At 41.6% G+C, this 17,687-nt stretch overlaps 1 non-coding gene across 1 annotated transcript; it reads right to left on the bottom strand.

Annotated features, from left to right (window-relative positions):
- Nucleotides 1-742: 742 nt before the first annotated feature.
- On the bottom strand, nt 743-849 carry LOC131235762 (small nucleolar RNA R71). The gene has a single exon (XR_009166284.1). It is a non-coding gene; the product is annotated as a small nucleolar RNA R71 (small nucleolar RNA).
- Nucleotides 850-17,687: the final 16,838 nt, after the last annotated feature.

Below are 17,687 nucleotides of genomic sequence, written 5' to 3'. Positions count from 1 at the left end.
ATTTGTTAGGAACTGACTTATTTTGTTTTATTTTGTAGGATCTTAATTTAAGAACTTCTGATTTGGTAACCTCTTTTCAACTCTTCTTTCTCTTTATTTCTAGATTTTTATTATCTTTCTTTGTTTTAGATTTAAGTTTAGAATCTGAATTGAGGGCTACAAGTGTTTCATGCTCAAGTGGGTCCGTGACAACACTTGACGTTTCTTGACAAAAGGAGGATTGGTTGAGGGGTTGACTATCCATCGCAGGACTAGACACTGCTCAAGATCCCCAAAGTTAATTGAGGTTATGGCTGCAAATCAATTGGCTAATCAACCAGAAGGACTACCTCAACTTAAGGTTGGGGAAGTCTAGGATGAGAATAAGGTGCGTTAAGCACCCCTGCCTCGTACTTTACGAGATTATTTACAACCGGTGGGGGTGAGCATGCCCTCATGCATGATTTTTCCAGAGAATACAGGACACATGAATATCAAGCCAAGAGTGATCCAACACCTTCCTAAATTTCATGGGCTTGAGTCAGAAGATTCATACTTACACCTGAAAGAGTTTGATGAGATCATAGTCACTTTATACTTTCCTAACGTGTCTGATGACACGGTCATGTTGAAACTCTTTTCCTTTTCTTTAAAAGAGAACGCTAAGACGTGGTTGCATTCAATACGTCCTCGATCTATTGGCACATGAAATGATATGATAAGGGAGTTCATAAAGAAATTTTTTCCACATCATAAAACGAACACCCTTAGAAAGTCAATACTGAACTTCGCCCAAAAGGAGGATGAAACATTCTTTCAATGTTGGGAGCGGTTCAAGGATCTTGTCAGTTCATGCCCACAACACGGATTTGAAACGTGGCGCATTACAAACTTCTTTTATGATGGTCTGACATCTTCCATGCGCCTATTGATCGAGACAATGTGCAATGGGGAATTCATGAATAAAAATGTCGATGAGGTGTGGGACTACTTGGATAGACTCGCTGAAAACACACAATCATGGGACACAAACCCAAAACCAAGCACCATGTCTAGGCCGACTCAATCCAAGGAGAGGGGTGGAATGGATCTCTTGAAAGAGGACGATGATATCAATGCTAAAATGGCTTATCTTACCAGGAAACTTGAGGCCATAGAATTAAAAAAGGATAAGGATAAGGAAATTGTTTGCCGTATTTGTGCATGAAACGTTCACACAACTGAAAATTGTCCAATAATACCTGCCTTTCAAGAGGTGTTGAATAAGCAATCCAATGCCATGAACAATTACCAAAGACCTTTAAATGGACCTACCTCCAATACATACAATCCTGGTTAGAGAAATCATCCAAACTTCGGTTGGAAGAATGGACAAACTAGTACCCCTCAAGGTTTCTTCAATCAAAATCCAAATCAAGAGAAACCTCAAGAAGAACCAGTTCAAAACTCCTCATAAGAGCTTACTCAAGCAATACGAGAACTTACAAAATTTATGCAAAAGATGGATTCACATATGACGGTTATGAGATAAGTGATCCAAGCTAAACCGCACTATGAGATAAGTGATCTAAGTTCTTCAAATCAGATGGAGCAAGCTAAATCTATCACCACTCTTAGAAGTGGGAAGACCATTCCGATTAGGGCTGAAAAGCCTAAGGAACCGGAAGAGGACAAAGGTGATGGATCTAGCCACGCCCCACAAGAATTAGAACTGGAACCTTAAGGGAAGCCGGTTGCTCTATTTTCCCAACAATTGGTTGCACCAAAACCTCTCTCTAACTCTCAGGACATTCTAGAGGTGTAGAAACAAGTGAAGGTCAATATTCCTCTACTTGATGTCGTAAAATAAATACCTCCATATGCTAAATTTCTGAAAGACTTGTGTACGACCAAAAGACGGGAAAATATTTAAAAGAAAGTCTTCTTAACTGAGAAAGTGAGTGCCATCCTAAAGAAAAATGTGTCACAAAAATTCAAAAATCCTGGTAGCCCAACCATCGCTTGTGTAATTGGAAATTACCGCATTGAGCACGCACTTCTTGACTTAGGAGCGAGCGTAAATCTAATTCCATACTTGGTGTACAAACAGTTAGGTTTTGGTGAATTAAAACTCACCTTAACCACATTACAACTTGTTGATCGCTTTGTTCGTGTACTGAGAGGGATAATTGAGGATGTGTTGGTCCAAGTTGACAGATTCTACTACTCTATAGATTTTATCATCCTGGATACAAAACCCATCAGTAACATGAGCACTCAGATTCTTGTCATTCTTAGTTACTCATTCCTTGCCACTTTAAACGCAATCATTAATTGCAGGAATGAAGTCATGAGTATGTCTTTCGGGAATATGACATTGGAGTTGAACATCCTTTTCAATATGGGCAGACGGTTAGAGGATGATGACGATTTGCACGACATTTATATGATTGACTCTTTTGTGAAAGATAGAACGCCTCTAACCTTATCCTCTGACCCTCTAGAGACGTGCCTGGCCCACTCCCATGATTTTGATGATGACATGATTAGGGAGATGATTGTCATGCTTGATACTGCACCGGTACTTAAAGTTAACCGATGGAGGCCACAATTTGAAGAATTGCCCCAAACTGAAGAAGTGCCTCTGCCATCTAACCTCAAGGCACCGAAGCTTAACCTAAAACCTTTGCCCTCTAATTTGAAATATATTTATTTAGGTCAATATGAGACATACCCGGTGGTGATTTCATCCCTCCTTAAGCAAGAACAGGAGAGTATGCTCATATCTACTCTCATTCAGCATAATGGAGCCCTTAGATGGACGATTGCGGACCTCAAGAGAATTGACCCTTTAATTTGTACTCACCGCATTTATCTTGAGGATAATGCGAAGGCCTCTCAGCAATCACAACATAGACTAAATCCAAACATGAAGGAAGTGGTTAAGGTCGAGGTTCTTAAACTATTGGATATGGGTCATATACCCTATATCTAATAGTTAATGAGTGAGTTAACTTAGGTGGTTCCCAAGAAGTCTGGAATCACCATCGTAGCCAATGTCATAATGAACTCGTGCCAACTAGAGTAACTACTAGTTGGAGAATGTACATTGACGGCAGGAAGTTGAATACCGTCACGATGAAGGACCATTTTCCTTTGCCCTTCATTGATTAAATTTTGAAAAGGTTAGCTGGTCATTCATATTACTGTTTCCTTAATGGGTATTCGAGTTACAATCAGATAGAGATAGCCTCTAAAGATTAGGAAAAGACTACATTTACATGTCCTTACGGCACCTTTGCTTACCAAAGGATGCCATTCAGACTATGTAATACCCCCGTCACTTTTCAGCGATGCATGATGAGTATTTTTTCTAATATGGTGGGGCAATATCTAAAAGTCTTCATGGACGATTTCTGTCTTCGGACTATCTTTCAGCGAGTGCTTAGAGAGTCTTAAATATGTGTTGAAAAGATGTGAAGAAAAGAATTTGGTACTCAATTAAGAGAAGTGTCATTTCATGGTTCATAAGGAAATTGTCCTTGGACATATCATCTCATCTAAAGGAATCGAGGTAGATAAGGCAAAAATTAATCTTATCTCTAACCTACCTCTACCCAAGAACATACGAGACGTGCGATCCTTTTTACGACACGCCGGGTCTTATAGAAGATTCATAAAGGATTTTGGTCTTCTCTCTCTTCCTTTATGTAATGTATTTCAAAAGGATGCACCATATGAGTGGACTGAGCAATGCCAGGAAGCTTTCATGAAGCTTTAGGGCATATTGACCATTGCACCTATCATTCAGCCACCTGACTGGAGCCTTCCTTTTAATCTTATGTGTGATGCGTCAGATTATGCTCTTAGAGCAGTTTTAGGCCAGAGAAAAGAAAAGAAGCCCTACATTATTCATTACACAAGTAGAACCCTAAATCCTGCCCAAGTGAGCTACTCGACTACGGAAAAGGAACTCTTAGTCGTAGTGTTTGATTTGGACAAATTTAGGTCTTACTTGATTGGATCTAAGATCATCGTTTACACAGATCATGCAGCGCTCAAGTATCTTCTTTCTAAGAATGATGTTAAGCCTCGCCTGATAAGATGGATCATCCTACTCCAAGAATTTGATTTAGAAATAAAGGATAAAAAGGGAGTAGAGAGCGTAGTGGCTGATCATCTTTCTCGCCTTAATCTCCTTAATTCCCTTGAGACGACACATATCAATGATATGTTTCCTAATGAAAATTGTTCAAAGTCTCATATTCACCTTAGTTTACTGATATTGCTAATTATCTTACCATAGGTTTCACGCTGACACATTGGACTGCGCAAGATAAGAAGAAAATTTTCACCGAGGTGCGTAAATTCTTTTGGATGATCCATATTTGTTTAAATATTACCCAGACCAAATCTTAAGGAGATGTGTGTCAGACGATGAGCATCAGAGTGTCATCTCCATCTGTCATTCTCAGGCCTGTGGTAGTCACTTTTCTGCTAAAAAACCACGGCCAAGATTCTGCAGTGTGGCTTTTACTGGCCCACTATGTTTAGGGACACTCATGAGTTTTGCAAAGCTTGTGAGCATTGTTAGAAATTAGGAGCATTGTCCCATCGAAACATGATGCCCTTGAACCTCATTCTTAACATAGAAGCATTTGATTGCTGAGGCATCGATTTCATGAGATCATTCCCTCAATCCTTTAAAAATCTATATATTTTGCTCACCGTAAACTATGCCACTAAATAGGTCAAAGCGATTCCGTGCCGGTACAATGACCATCGAACAGTCATTAAGTTTTTAAAGAGAACATCCTTTCCCGGTTCGAAATGCCTCGAGCCATCATTAGTGATGGAGGCTCACATTTTGTAATAGACTGTCACGCCCCAGAACTTGGAAACCGGGCTCGCAAAATTCTCGATTGCTGAATCAGGTGCCGACAGCCTCCGTAGTATCCCATTCTCGGCTCCCAGCATGCATACGCCAGAATTCGATCCTGGGATCCTAGAAGGAGGATTTTTCAACGTACATTTATCTCATAAGAAGCATAACCACAAGTTTACCCAAATCACAAAGGCAACATCATCATCACATATCTACTAATATAAATATTTAAGTATAGTGCCGAAAGGGAAATACATATATCAAAAATCAAGCTCCAGAAGTCCGCCGCATGTTCCAAGCTCAATGCAGCTACAACCTAACATCACCTGCACGCATCTATCGTATATAAGCTTATAGAATGCTTAGATGTTGGTGTAAGTGTGTGCATAAGGTAAGTACCAAGTATTCAATACAATGCCATGATCATACAATATTGAAAATACTGGTAAGATCATGAATCATACGATATCAGAGTAAGTAGAAATACTAATAAATCCATAAGTCATACAATTTCAAAGTACGCAATATAGATCAGCTCTGCAAATGAGGAGTCATAAAGAGCCAATTATTAGATGTCGAGGATGCAATGCAATATACGATTCCTGATGAGTTCACGAATACCATCAGCCGTATCTGGACCATATAAATGTAGAAACACAGTAACCCAAAATGCCATATGTAGCAGATGTAATGCAATATGCAGTGCGAATGGAATGACTATGTTGGAGTGTGAAGTCAAGATGATAGTACATAGTATCGAAGGCTATGGGGTTCATCATAAGGGAGTTCTATCCCAACTAGTCCCATACTTAATTTACATAGTCAAACTGAATGTAGTAAACTTCTGATCTCAGGTTAGTGAATGAATAGTTGCAAAGGTACACATAACAAATAGTTGCTCACCACCAGCCCGAGTGGATAGTCAGTGAATGAATGAATGAGTATGCAACTCCTGCTCCACAAATCAGTACTGTACATCTCTAGGATCATTACCAGGGTCTAGTACACTCTACACCAGCTTACTGCCCCATCAAGCACACAACTGGGTAAGTGAAAGAGACCACACTATCCGCCTGCCAATATCGGGCCTAGCTAGTCGATAACGGACCCATTCCTCAAACTGGTCAGACTCAGCCTGCATTGCTTACTACCTCAGGTGGGTAAGGCTACACCCCTTCTCAATTAACCACGACAGAGTGAAAAATGGGCCTACTGATATACGGCCCTCATGTGCTCATATATATCCACTCGGTCTAGACGTTAGGGTGTCCTCTGGTACCAAGAGAGTTTAGGAATTTTCACCCAGGGTTATCTATGGCAGTCTGATGCTAATAACAGATTTTTGTTGTCTCATCTGGCCATCCACGACATGCCTGTGGAGGCAACAGCCCTAATGTCGCTAAGGCGTACAGTAATCACAACATACAATGCAAGATGCATGAGTCATACAATCCAGTCATGCATCAATCCTGTGCATACCGTGTGCTCATGTGAGATAACCTCCACCTATCAGGGATTCTCATAACAACCTACCCAATGACATATGCAATGTTCAACCACATTTTATAACAAACATGCAGATGATGCGTATGGGCATGTATCATGATGCTATGTTGTCACATACTCATAATCGGTATCAATAACTAGCATTGATAATTGACCTTGACAATGTGGACATTTAACCAACATTTCCCCCAACGAATGGCCCACATAGAGACTAACATATAGTGGACCCATGGCCTCACACAAGGTCAAATATACAACACTATGGGCCCCACTCAAGATCTTAATACACATCATGATGGGCCTTTCACATGGGCCTAACATACATCATAATGGGCTCCATCGCCTAGCCCTCAAATGCATCACAATAAGCCTCATCACATAGGCCTCATATACATCACATTGGGCCTTAAACACGGGCTGAATACACATCACAATGGGCCTCAAATACGGGCCGCATATACATCACATTGGGCCTCAAACACGGGCCGAATGCACATCACAATGGGCCTCAAATACGAGCCGCATATACATCACATTGGGCCTTGACAATCGGCCTCGATATTTGGCCTCAACAATGGGCCTCGACCATTAGAATCGGCCTCGACAATTGGCATCGGCAATCAGAATTGGCCTCAACAATTGGAATCGGCCTTGACAATCAGAATCGGAATCGGCCTCGACAATCAGAAATGGCCTCGATAATTGGAATCGGCCTCGACAATCGGAATTGGAATCTGCCTCGACATTCGGAATCGGCCTTGACAATTGGAATTGGCCTCAACAATCAGAATCGGCCTCGACAATCAGAATCAGAATCGACCTCGACATTCAGAATCGGCCTCGACAATTGGAATCGGCCTCAACAATCAGAATCGACAATCAGAATCGATCTCGATAATTGGAATCGGAATCGGCCTCAACAATCAGCCTCGACAATCAAAATCGGCCTCGACAATCAGAATCGGTATCGACAATCGGAATCGGCATCGACAATCGGAATCGGCCTCGATAATCATCCTGGACAATCGGAATTGGAATCAGCCTCGATAATCAGAATCAGAATTGGCCTCGATAATCAGAATTAGAATCGGCCTCAATAATCGACCTCGACAATCGGAATCGGAATCGGCCTCGATAATCAGAATTAGAATCGGCCTCGACAATTGGAATCAGCCCCAACAATTCGAAACGATGAGAATGGGCCTAACAAGGCCTAAGAGAAGGTCACAAGTGGATATCCAACCATTATTGCCCATCAATGTGGACATTCAACCAACATTGCTCCCAAGCAGTGGCCCACATAAAGCCAAACATAAAGTGGGCCCCTGACCTCTCACAAGGGCCTAATATACATCGCAATGGGCCATACCAAATGGACTGAAAATACATCACAATGGGCCACAACATATAGGCCGTAAATACATAATAGGTGGACCTCAAATATCCAACATGTGGGCCTCACAAGTGGGCCTTGCACATGCAGCAAGTGGGCCTACTCATCACAGCTGAGCCTACCAGTGGTCTAGTCAAAGAATGGCTTGGATAACATACACATCACGGTGGGTTGCATCATTGAGCTGCACCAATGGGCCTCATATACAACATGTGGGCCACATCAATGAACGCCTCTAACATTATCCTCTGACCCTCTAGAGACGTGCCTGGCCTATTCCCATGATTTTGATGATGACATAATTAGGGAGATGATTGCCATGCTTGATACTGCGCTGGTACTTAAAGTTAACCGGTGGATGCCACAATTTGAAGAATTGCCCCAAACTGAAGAAGTGTCTCTACCATCTAACCTCAAGGCACCGAAGCTTGACCCAAAATCTTTGCCCTCTGATTTGAAATATATTTATTTAAGTCAAGATGAGGCATACCCGGTGGTGATTTCATCCCTCCTTGAGCAAGAACAAAAGAGTATGCTCATATCTACTCTCATTAAGCATGATGGAGCCCTTAGATGGACAATTGCGGACCTCAAGAGAATTGACCCTTCGATTTGTACTCACTGCATTTATCTTGAGGATAATGCGAAGGCCTCTCGGCAATCACAACATAGACTAAATCCAAACATGAAAGAAGTGGTTAAGGCCGAGGTTCTTAAACTATTGGATGTGGGTATCATATACCCTATATCCAATAGTTAATGAGTGAGTCTAACTTAGGTGGTTCCCAAGAAGTCCGGAATCACCATCGTAGCCAATGTCATAATGCACTCGTGCCAACTAGAGTTACTACTAGTTGGAGAATGTGCATTGACGGCAGGAAGTTGAATACCATCATGAGGAAGGACCATTTTCCTTTGCCCTTCATTGATTAAATTTTAGAAAGGTTAACTGGTTATTCTTATTATTGTTTCCTTAATGGGTATTCGGGTTATAAACAGATAGAGATAGCCCTTAAAGATCAGGAAAAGATTACATTTATATGTCCTTATGACACCTTTCCTTACCAAAGGATGTCATTTAGACTATGTAATACCCCCGTCACTTTTCAGCGATGCATGATGAGTACGTATTTTTTCTAATATGGTGGGGCAATATCTAAAGGTCTTCATGGATGATTTCTCTGCCTTCAGACCATCTTTCAGAGAGTGCTTAGAGAGTCTTAAATGTGTGTTGAAAAGATGTGAAGAAAATAATTTGGTACTTAATTGAGAGAAGTGTCATTTCATGGTTCGTAAGGGAATTGTCCATGGACATATCATCTCATCTAAAGGAATCGAGGTAGATAAGACAAAAATTGATCTTATCTCTAACCTACCTCCACCCAAGAACATACGAGACGTGCGATCCTTTTTAGGACACGCCGGGTCTTATAAAAGATTCATAAAGGATTTTAGTCTTCTCTCTCTTCCTTTATGTAACGTACTTCAAAAGGATGCACCATATGAGTGGACTGAGCAATGTCAGAAAGCTTTCATGAAGCTTAAGGGCATATTGACTACTGCACCTATCGTTCAGCCACCCGACTGGAGCCTTCCTTATAAACTTATGTGTGATAATTTTAAGCCAAAGAAAAGAAAAGAAGCCCTACATTATTCATTACACAAGTAGAACCCTAAATCCTGCCCAAGTGAATTACTCGACTTTGGAAAAGGAACTCTTAGCTGTAGTGTTCGATTTGGATAAATTTAGGTCTTACTTGATTGGATCCAAGATCATCGTTTACACAGATCATACAGTGCTTAAGTATCTTCTTTCTAAGAATGATGCTAAGCCCCGCCTGATAAGATGGATCCTCCTACTCCAAGAATTTGATCTAGAAATAAAGGATAAAAAGGGAGTAGAGAGCGTAGTGGCTGATCATCTTTCTCGCCTTATTCTCTCTAATTCCCCTGAGACGGGACCCACCACAACTAGTTATATAGCATATATATATATATATATATATATATATATATATATATATATACCATCTCCAGCATACAGGCCCTGGACGCCTGGATACGAGACGAACATCAAGGTGGGGTCCGCATGTCCCACCTGATGGACGGCGTGGCTACAACTATGTCACGACAGGGCCTGCACAGCACCGTTTAGACCTTGGACGGTCTGGATTCAACACATGCATCAGATGGGCTCCACTGTCCCAGCTGGACAGCTGGATTAAACAGATGGATAGCATAGAGAAACATATACATCAGGCCCCTCTGTCCAAACGAACGGATGGTGTGAATATAAATATGGAAGTACCTTGAATGTGGGCCGTCACCTCAAAGGCCGTAGGAGTAGGGACTGCCGCATCTTGGCCCTCAACCGCTAAGGCATGTACCCGAGCTTATTGCGGGAAGTTCGGCCGCTGTATGGGCTATTGTTGCAGTCTAACCTGAGGTGGGGGTGGACGGCGAAACTGTTGGCTAGGCCCCATTGCCCGTAGGGGCGGAATCTGCAAGGCCTGCTGTGGGGGCCTATGGTTGGCCTTGCTGCTGGACGGTGTGGATTTAACACATATATCAGCGGGACCCATAAAACTTGTTAACTCAATCAGCAGCTACATCCTGCTGTCCATGGTCTGGACGGTGAGGATGATACACATACATCGTTGTGGGGTCCACAATCTCATGATCATCACAACAAAAGAAAGAAAGAGAGAGAGAGAGAGAGATGGAGAGACGTGAGAAGGGGAGGGACCCTACCACTATGGGCCCTCCCTATACAATGCATACATCAAGATGGGTCCCATCACAAGTGGGCCCTCAAATCATCAAAATCACACAGATTAAACCTTAGAAGAACACCCAACATTTGCTTCATCTTGGCCTTCTCCTCATCTTTAGCTCCAATGGAACATTATTCAATGATTGAGATTGATCATAGAGGGTGGGATTGGATGGTAGGAAGGTGGGCCACACCTAGCTTTCTCATGGAGCTTAGACGTTCACCCATGGGAGTTGGAGAGTGAAGTTAGAAATGAGAAAGAGATAAGTGATGGATGGATAGAGTGGGTGTTGTAAGAAATGGGAATGGGAAGTGTGGGTTGGTTTGAATTTGGTGTAAAGGTGGAATAGGTGGGGAGAGAGAGTGTTGACTTGGAAAAAAGAGGGAATGGGTGAATGTACATGGGATATGGTGAGGTGGCATTGGGGTATGGAGGGTGTACTGGATTTGATTGATGTGACGAGTCGTAGAGATTCTATCAGAATTCGCAACGTGCTGCATTTCTTCAGAATAAACATGGGCCCATACCTCATGGCATGGGTATCGCAGCAGCGCATGAGACGCGGTGTTAGAACCGTAGTGATGGCACGGTCGCTAGGGGTACAAGTTTCAAGTCGAATCGACTCTGATATATGGGACATGACTCAGGATTGCATGCAAATGCTGATAATAGATCGCAGGTCACTAAAATTCGACTGGAGGACCACGAAAGCCTACGGAATGGTACGAGATAGGATACAGGTCTCACATAGACCATTCAAGAATTTAATGAAGAAATATGGTATCTCTCATCAGGTGAGCACTCTATACCACCCACAAACAAGTGGGCAAGCTAAGATTTTCGATAGGGAGATCAAATACATTTTGAAAAAGATGGTTAACCCTGACCATAAGGATTAGTCAATTCAATTGAATGATGCCTAATTGGCTTATCATACCGCATTTAAGACCCCTATTGGAATGTCTCCCTTTAGACTAGTATATAAGAAAGCTTGTCGCTTGCCTACGGAGTTGGAACATAGACCCTACTGGGCGATCAAAAATCTAAACTTCAATCTAGACAACGCTAGCTTGCTACATAAACTTCAGTTAAATGAACTTGAAGAAATCTGAAATGATGCGTACGAGAACTCGAGAATTTATAAGGACAGGATGAAGGCGTTTCATGACCAATACATTCTGCGCAAATCATTCACGCCAGGTCAGAAAATCCTTTTGTATAATTCTCGGTTACATCTCTTTTCGAGTAAACTTCGATCTCTTTGGACAGGCCCTTTTACTGTTATCAATGTTTATCCTCATGGGGCTGTCGAGATTCGAAGTCCAAACAATGGCAATGAGTTTAAAGTGAAATTGATCTCCTAGTTTGACGGAGGTATAGGCAAGTTTACTGCTTTCATAGGACTAGAGTAATTTGCTTTTTGTCGTTCTAGGATAATTGGCTTTATGCCGTTAGGATGGTTTGCTTTCTAGTTGCTCTAGGATAGTTTGTTTTTTATTGCTTTCACTCTTGTGTTAACCCACTTTCACGCGGAGATCTCTTTGGAAAAAGCCTTTTAACTCCTTCATCAGGTACTATCATTCCATCACTCCTCTACTTTTATTGTCTCATGTGCATTATATGCTTATATATTTTATATTGAGGACAATGTAGATTTTAGGTTGGGGATGGGAGATTAGGTTACCTAATCAGTATTTTCTCAGTCTTGAGCAAAATTTGTGAAATTTTTTTTAATTTTTTCTGAAAATTTTTGTGAATTCGAAGTGATTTTGAAGGCCATCTTTGATTTTTAAGTATAAAATACGTAATACTGGTGATTTATGACTTTTGGATTCAATTATCTATTAGATTTCACAGTTAAGTTCGAATTATTAATCCATGATTAAAAGTTTTAAGCATTGATTGAGTCATGATTTCACATGTCACACCTAGCTTACACATTAAAGCTTCAATTCGATATTGAATTGTTAACCTGGTAATCACTAAGCATGGAAGGAGCTAACCTAGCGAATTTGTGCATCATGTTCAATAAGAAGAATTGAAAAAAAAATAATAAAAGAATACTCAGCTCAAAATTAGTTGTCATCGAAAAGGGTTACCTATTGAAGATCATTAAAAAGATTGAACATAGCATGAAAGCCATTGATGGAAAAATCAAAAGCTGGAAGAATGAAAAGATGAACTGTAAGGCAAGTTTTGGTTTAGGTTATGGTTATCCTAAATGCTCTTTTGATTATCAATGTTATCATGAAATAGAGAATTGAACCTTTGATTGTGATAAGTTTAGGTTGCACTATACACCCATGGAACTCAATGTTTAGAATTATTCTTATTGATGAATTAATATGTTGAATTTAACCATAAACTTTACCATGCGCTTGAGTTTAAGAGAAGGTAATGCCCAACATTGATGTATCTTGGAACTTTATGATCTAGGTTGCATTTTAAAAACCGCTTGATTTTATAAAAATTTATCCTGTAGTTTTCAAGATATTTTTCACATACTTTGCTTGGGACTAGCAAAATGCTAGTTAGGGATTGTGTTGAGGGTCAAATATTGCATATTAAACCCCAGTTATCACATGATTTTACGTACATGATAATGTTAAACACCCTATTTTGATCATGTTTGTGTTGCAAGGTGAATTTAGGAGCTTGGACTGAAAAAGGGTACTAAGAGCATGGATTTAATGCTCAAAAATTACCAAGGCAAGGGATGGATCTTAGAGGACCGAGATCAAAGAATTCACACGCCAAAGATCAAAGAAAACTCAGCAATTGAAGTTAAAAGGGCCTAAAAATCATCCTGAATACAAGATCACAAGGTTCCCACCATCCGTTTGGGTCGAAACTTTATACATGGCCTAAGGATCCTAAATTAACCGTACACGTCGAAATTCAGCCCTTAGATCTTTGTGGAAGTGGCCCAACAAATATATCAGCCACTAAATCTCTGATTAGGGGCCCACTTGATACCTAGATATGCTTCAACTTGGTCTCAACCCCTTAAATGGGATGACAAAATGGATGGACGGAATGGATTTCTTACAAGAATCACAGTGGACCCCACATGCAATGTGAGAGTGCACAGGCGGTGCACTCCCGCACCACACCGGTTGGTCAACTCGATCAAAGTTGAGCTGACTCGACTCTTCTCGATTGAGCAGGACAGCGTCCGCACGCTGTCTCCTTTGAGACATGTTGTGGCCTACCATCGAGGCCCATGTGGCTGATACGGACTGTTCATTATGTCTAAAAGGGGGGACGACCGTACCCAAGGTGTCTTCTTGGACCCATGCACGTGTACACATGTGGATCGCCAGAAAATGCAGGATGAGCAACGGAAAGATTTGATACAATAGGTCGCACCAAACTCAACCAAAACCACTCTTTTCCAACCAAATTTTGCCAGGAATCCAATGGATGGGGTGGATCTCTCTGAAAACATCACTATGGGGCCCACCGAACACGTCAGCGCAATGAATTTCGCAGGATACGCACGGCCGTGAAATCCAGGACTTGCGGGGAGTTATACATGCATGATCATGGTCAGATGGCTGATCTAAACCGTCCAAAATCTTCGGAGGGTGGCCACAACTTTAGCCATGAAGAAAAAATCAAGTCTTGGACAGCAACCATCCCAAAAATTCAATTCAAACACAACTTGTTGCATTTTTCTTTCACATGCGAAAGGTGTTATGCACGCAGCTTCTTCTGCCTAAAGAGCCACCGCCTCTGCTGTAAGCCTCCACCGACTCTCCTCCTTATGCTTATAAAAGGGAGAGAGAAAAAGAGAGAGCATCATCTTGGACGGTGGAGAGCAAGACGTGGAAGAGAGAGAGAGCTTGAAACGGCTGGCGGCGGCACCTCTTCTTCCTTTCCTTCTTCTTGGTTTTCTTTGTTCATGTTTTTCCTTTTGAGAGATTTTTAGCTTAATCTTGTTAATGATGGGCTAAACCTCTTAGTTATGGCTAAGAGGTGAAGCATGTAGTATGATGGGAGACTTTTCTTTATGCCTGTGATTTATGTTTAAGTTGCACTGATTTTGATTTTAGTTTGATTATAAGGAATGTTTTTAGTCTTTACTGGTTTGATGTGACTTAAATTACAATAGATCTGCGATAACTTTGAGCATGTTCTTTACATTATTGGGATTATGAAGTTAGGAAGCCCTATTGTTCATCATCATCTCATGGGCATGGTAGGGTGACGGAATCCTTCCTAACATTCATAACTCTCTTAGATTGGATGTGGATTGGTTAAATTCTGTTGTTTGCTTTGTCTCATGGGCATGGTTTTGTGATGGAATCAATTCTAATTCTCATACCTCTCATCTCTTGAAAACTGGATCAAAGGAAGTTTAGATTTGGTTTTTAATGATATATCTTCCAACTGGATGAAGATGGGACTGTAAATCCAGTTATGTTTATGAATCAAGCATAGATCTCCCTGATTGCTAAAAGTGGATCCTTGGCACCCTAGTTTCCCACCATTGAATTTACAAGCTTTTAGTTTAATCATTCACAATTATTCTTTTAATTTTCCTGATTTAGATACATCTTCTTCTAGTTTTAGTTCTGGTTACTTTTAGATTACATACAAGGTTCAGTCCCTGTGGATTCGACCTCGGTCTTATCGAGATTATTACTGCATCGCGACCCTATACTTGGGGTGGTGAACATCAGTCCAGCAACGTCCTACCCCTACTAGACGTTTTAGGTAGATGGACGGTGTGGATAAAACACTACACAGTTACAACCAGCTAGTTTAAGAAAGCTCAAAGGTTACTATGGAGGGTTCATCACCCAGCGTAGGCCGATAGCTCAGGCATAGTGTCCCATACCACCATCCCTGGCCCATGAGACCCCCACATTAGGATGTTTAATGAAATCTCATCAACTAGTGGCCAATCAAAATTTAATATGTGGGACTTACCATCGCATGGTTATATGGGAATGAACTGTCAAAGCCACACAGGGCAAATACCAGATCGAAGTGATAAAAAGGTTGCAAGAGGTAAAATACTAAATCAAAGTGGTAAGGAGGTTACGTAGGGCAATGTTAAATCAGGACAGTAAAGAAGTTATCCCCAAAGCCACGTAGGCAAAGCAACCTATGGATGGTAAATATTCTACCACCTAAGATAACCTCTAAGTCGAGGGTCCATTTCTAACACATTCTATCCCGTTACATCCCAAGTGTGGCTTCACATACATAAGTGGAGTTTTCCACTAGTACATGTAGTGAAATAAATTCCATAAGCGACTTACAAGTAATTCATTAACATAAGAAAGTGTATGGTACAACATGCAAGATATATGTTGATAATGAAATTCATAACTACCACAAGAGATCATGAATCAAAGGCATAAACTATCGATTGGAATTTAAATAGAAACTAACATGTGAGATTTAATAACTATTGCATGTTTTGTAAGCTATCAGTTGTGGTTAAAATGTAAACTTTTCCTTGAGATTTGATAACTAATGTAAGTGATCATAAGTTATAAGATAACAATTGTAATTCAAATCAAAACTATTCTTTAGACTAATTTGAAAATGGAAAGCTTAAGGGGAAGAAGTCATCACCTAACCCCGTTGCTTTATTGAAACTTGGTGGTAGGTTATGTTGCCTTTAGACTATACTTCATCCTATAAGGCTACCTTAATGAAGTTTGGCCCAACCACAATCTATTTGTCGTACCTGATTTGGGAGAGAGTTGGGATTAAAAAGGTCCTATAACTATAGTGGAGCTAGAAATTATGCACGTTAAGAACATCTCACCCTTTGATTTGGTTAGGTGTTACCTGCGTGCAAACCCACTATGGTCTGGATTGATGATCCCAAGTCAGACCTCAGCTGAATTTGCCCTGAAATGAGGGGCTTGTTGGATTAGGACGAGTTTGAGTCGACTTAACCAAAGTGACTCAGTTGAGGCCATCTCTATAGCGAAATGGAGCACATATGCGGGTAAGGGTTTGGGTCCCTGATTACCAACCATTCATGAGCTGAACCAAGTCAGTCAAGAGAGCTCATTTGCTTGCTTAACAACCCACCCAGCAGCAATCATAGCTCCAATGGGCCCAACAACCCATTAGTTGAGTTCAGCTCTGACTTAGTATGGAAGTCGCTATCAATCGAGTTCGGTCTGGCATCTATCGAGATGACTACCTGACTTGGTTGCATCAGTCGAGCTGATCCCTAATGTCATGCGGTGTTGGGCCAGCAAGAGTCGGGTCCCAGCCACGACCCTGGGCTACAGTTGCTACCACGTCCTGGAGAGTTGGTTGGCAACTGTTTCACCCACTGCTGCTGACTCTCGCCCACACAGGTTGTTGGATGAAGCTAAGCGGGCAAACCCATTTGCCTAACACAGAGGCGAGGGTGTTTGGATGTTACCTGGACTGACCTCAATGTCTGCTGAGTTGACTCAGTGTCTTAGACAGTCACTACAATGGCCTAGTTGACATCGAACCTGAGTAGGTTGATCCTAATAGTTAGAACTATATGAGATTTAGAGAATCAATCCAAAACTAAGTCGACGTGTTTAGAACCATCACCTGATGGCAATGGTTTAGCACCCAAACTAGAAGGGAAGTGGCTGCAAGGAAGCCCATGTCCTCAGCTTAACGCGTCAACGACCCAGCAAGCCGAAGGCCTCCAAACCGAGTCATTCTCGGTCCAACTAGCTGAGCGTGACAACAGGCCAGGGCCCAGCCATTAATTCCTCTTATTTCTCCTCCTTTCTTTTCTCTTTCCATTCTATATCTTCTAGGACCTGGACCACGAAACTGGTCCTAACTTAACTCGAATCGAGTAGGCCTGGTCGGCTCAGTGCAATGCGGCACCGAGTCCAGTGCCGATATTCGAACTTGCTCCCCCTTTCCTCTCATATTCTCTCTCTACCACTCAGCGCCTTGGTGGGAATCCCGAGAAAATAGGGCCCCATTTATAGGCTTAAGGCTCGCTCACACCATTAAAACGAAGGGTTGAGATAGGTGCGGTCACGCTCACGTTCTTCTACGGTCTAACAGGGCAATCTGGGCTATTTAAATGAGTCGGATGGCGTCATTGATCATTGTGGGGGCCACTAATCTCACCTACCATCGCCGTCTCCCCACTTCTCACGAGATTTTCCACCTCTCACGGTCTTTTCACGAGATGAGAAGC

Source organism: Magnolia sinica, chromosome 19 (assembly GCF_029962835.1).
Source record: "Magnolia sinica isolate HGM2019 chromosome 19, MsV1, whole genome shotgun sequence".
Lineage (NCBI taxonomy): Eukaryota > Viridiplantae > Streptophyta > Magnoliopsida > Magnoliales > Magnoliaceae > Magnolia > Magnolia sinica.
This window is presented reverse-complemented; position numbering and strand designations above follow the sequence as displayed.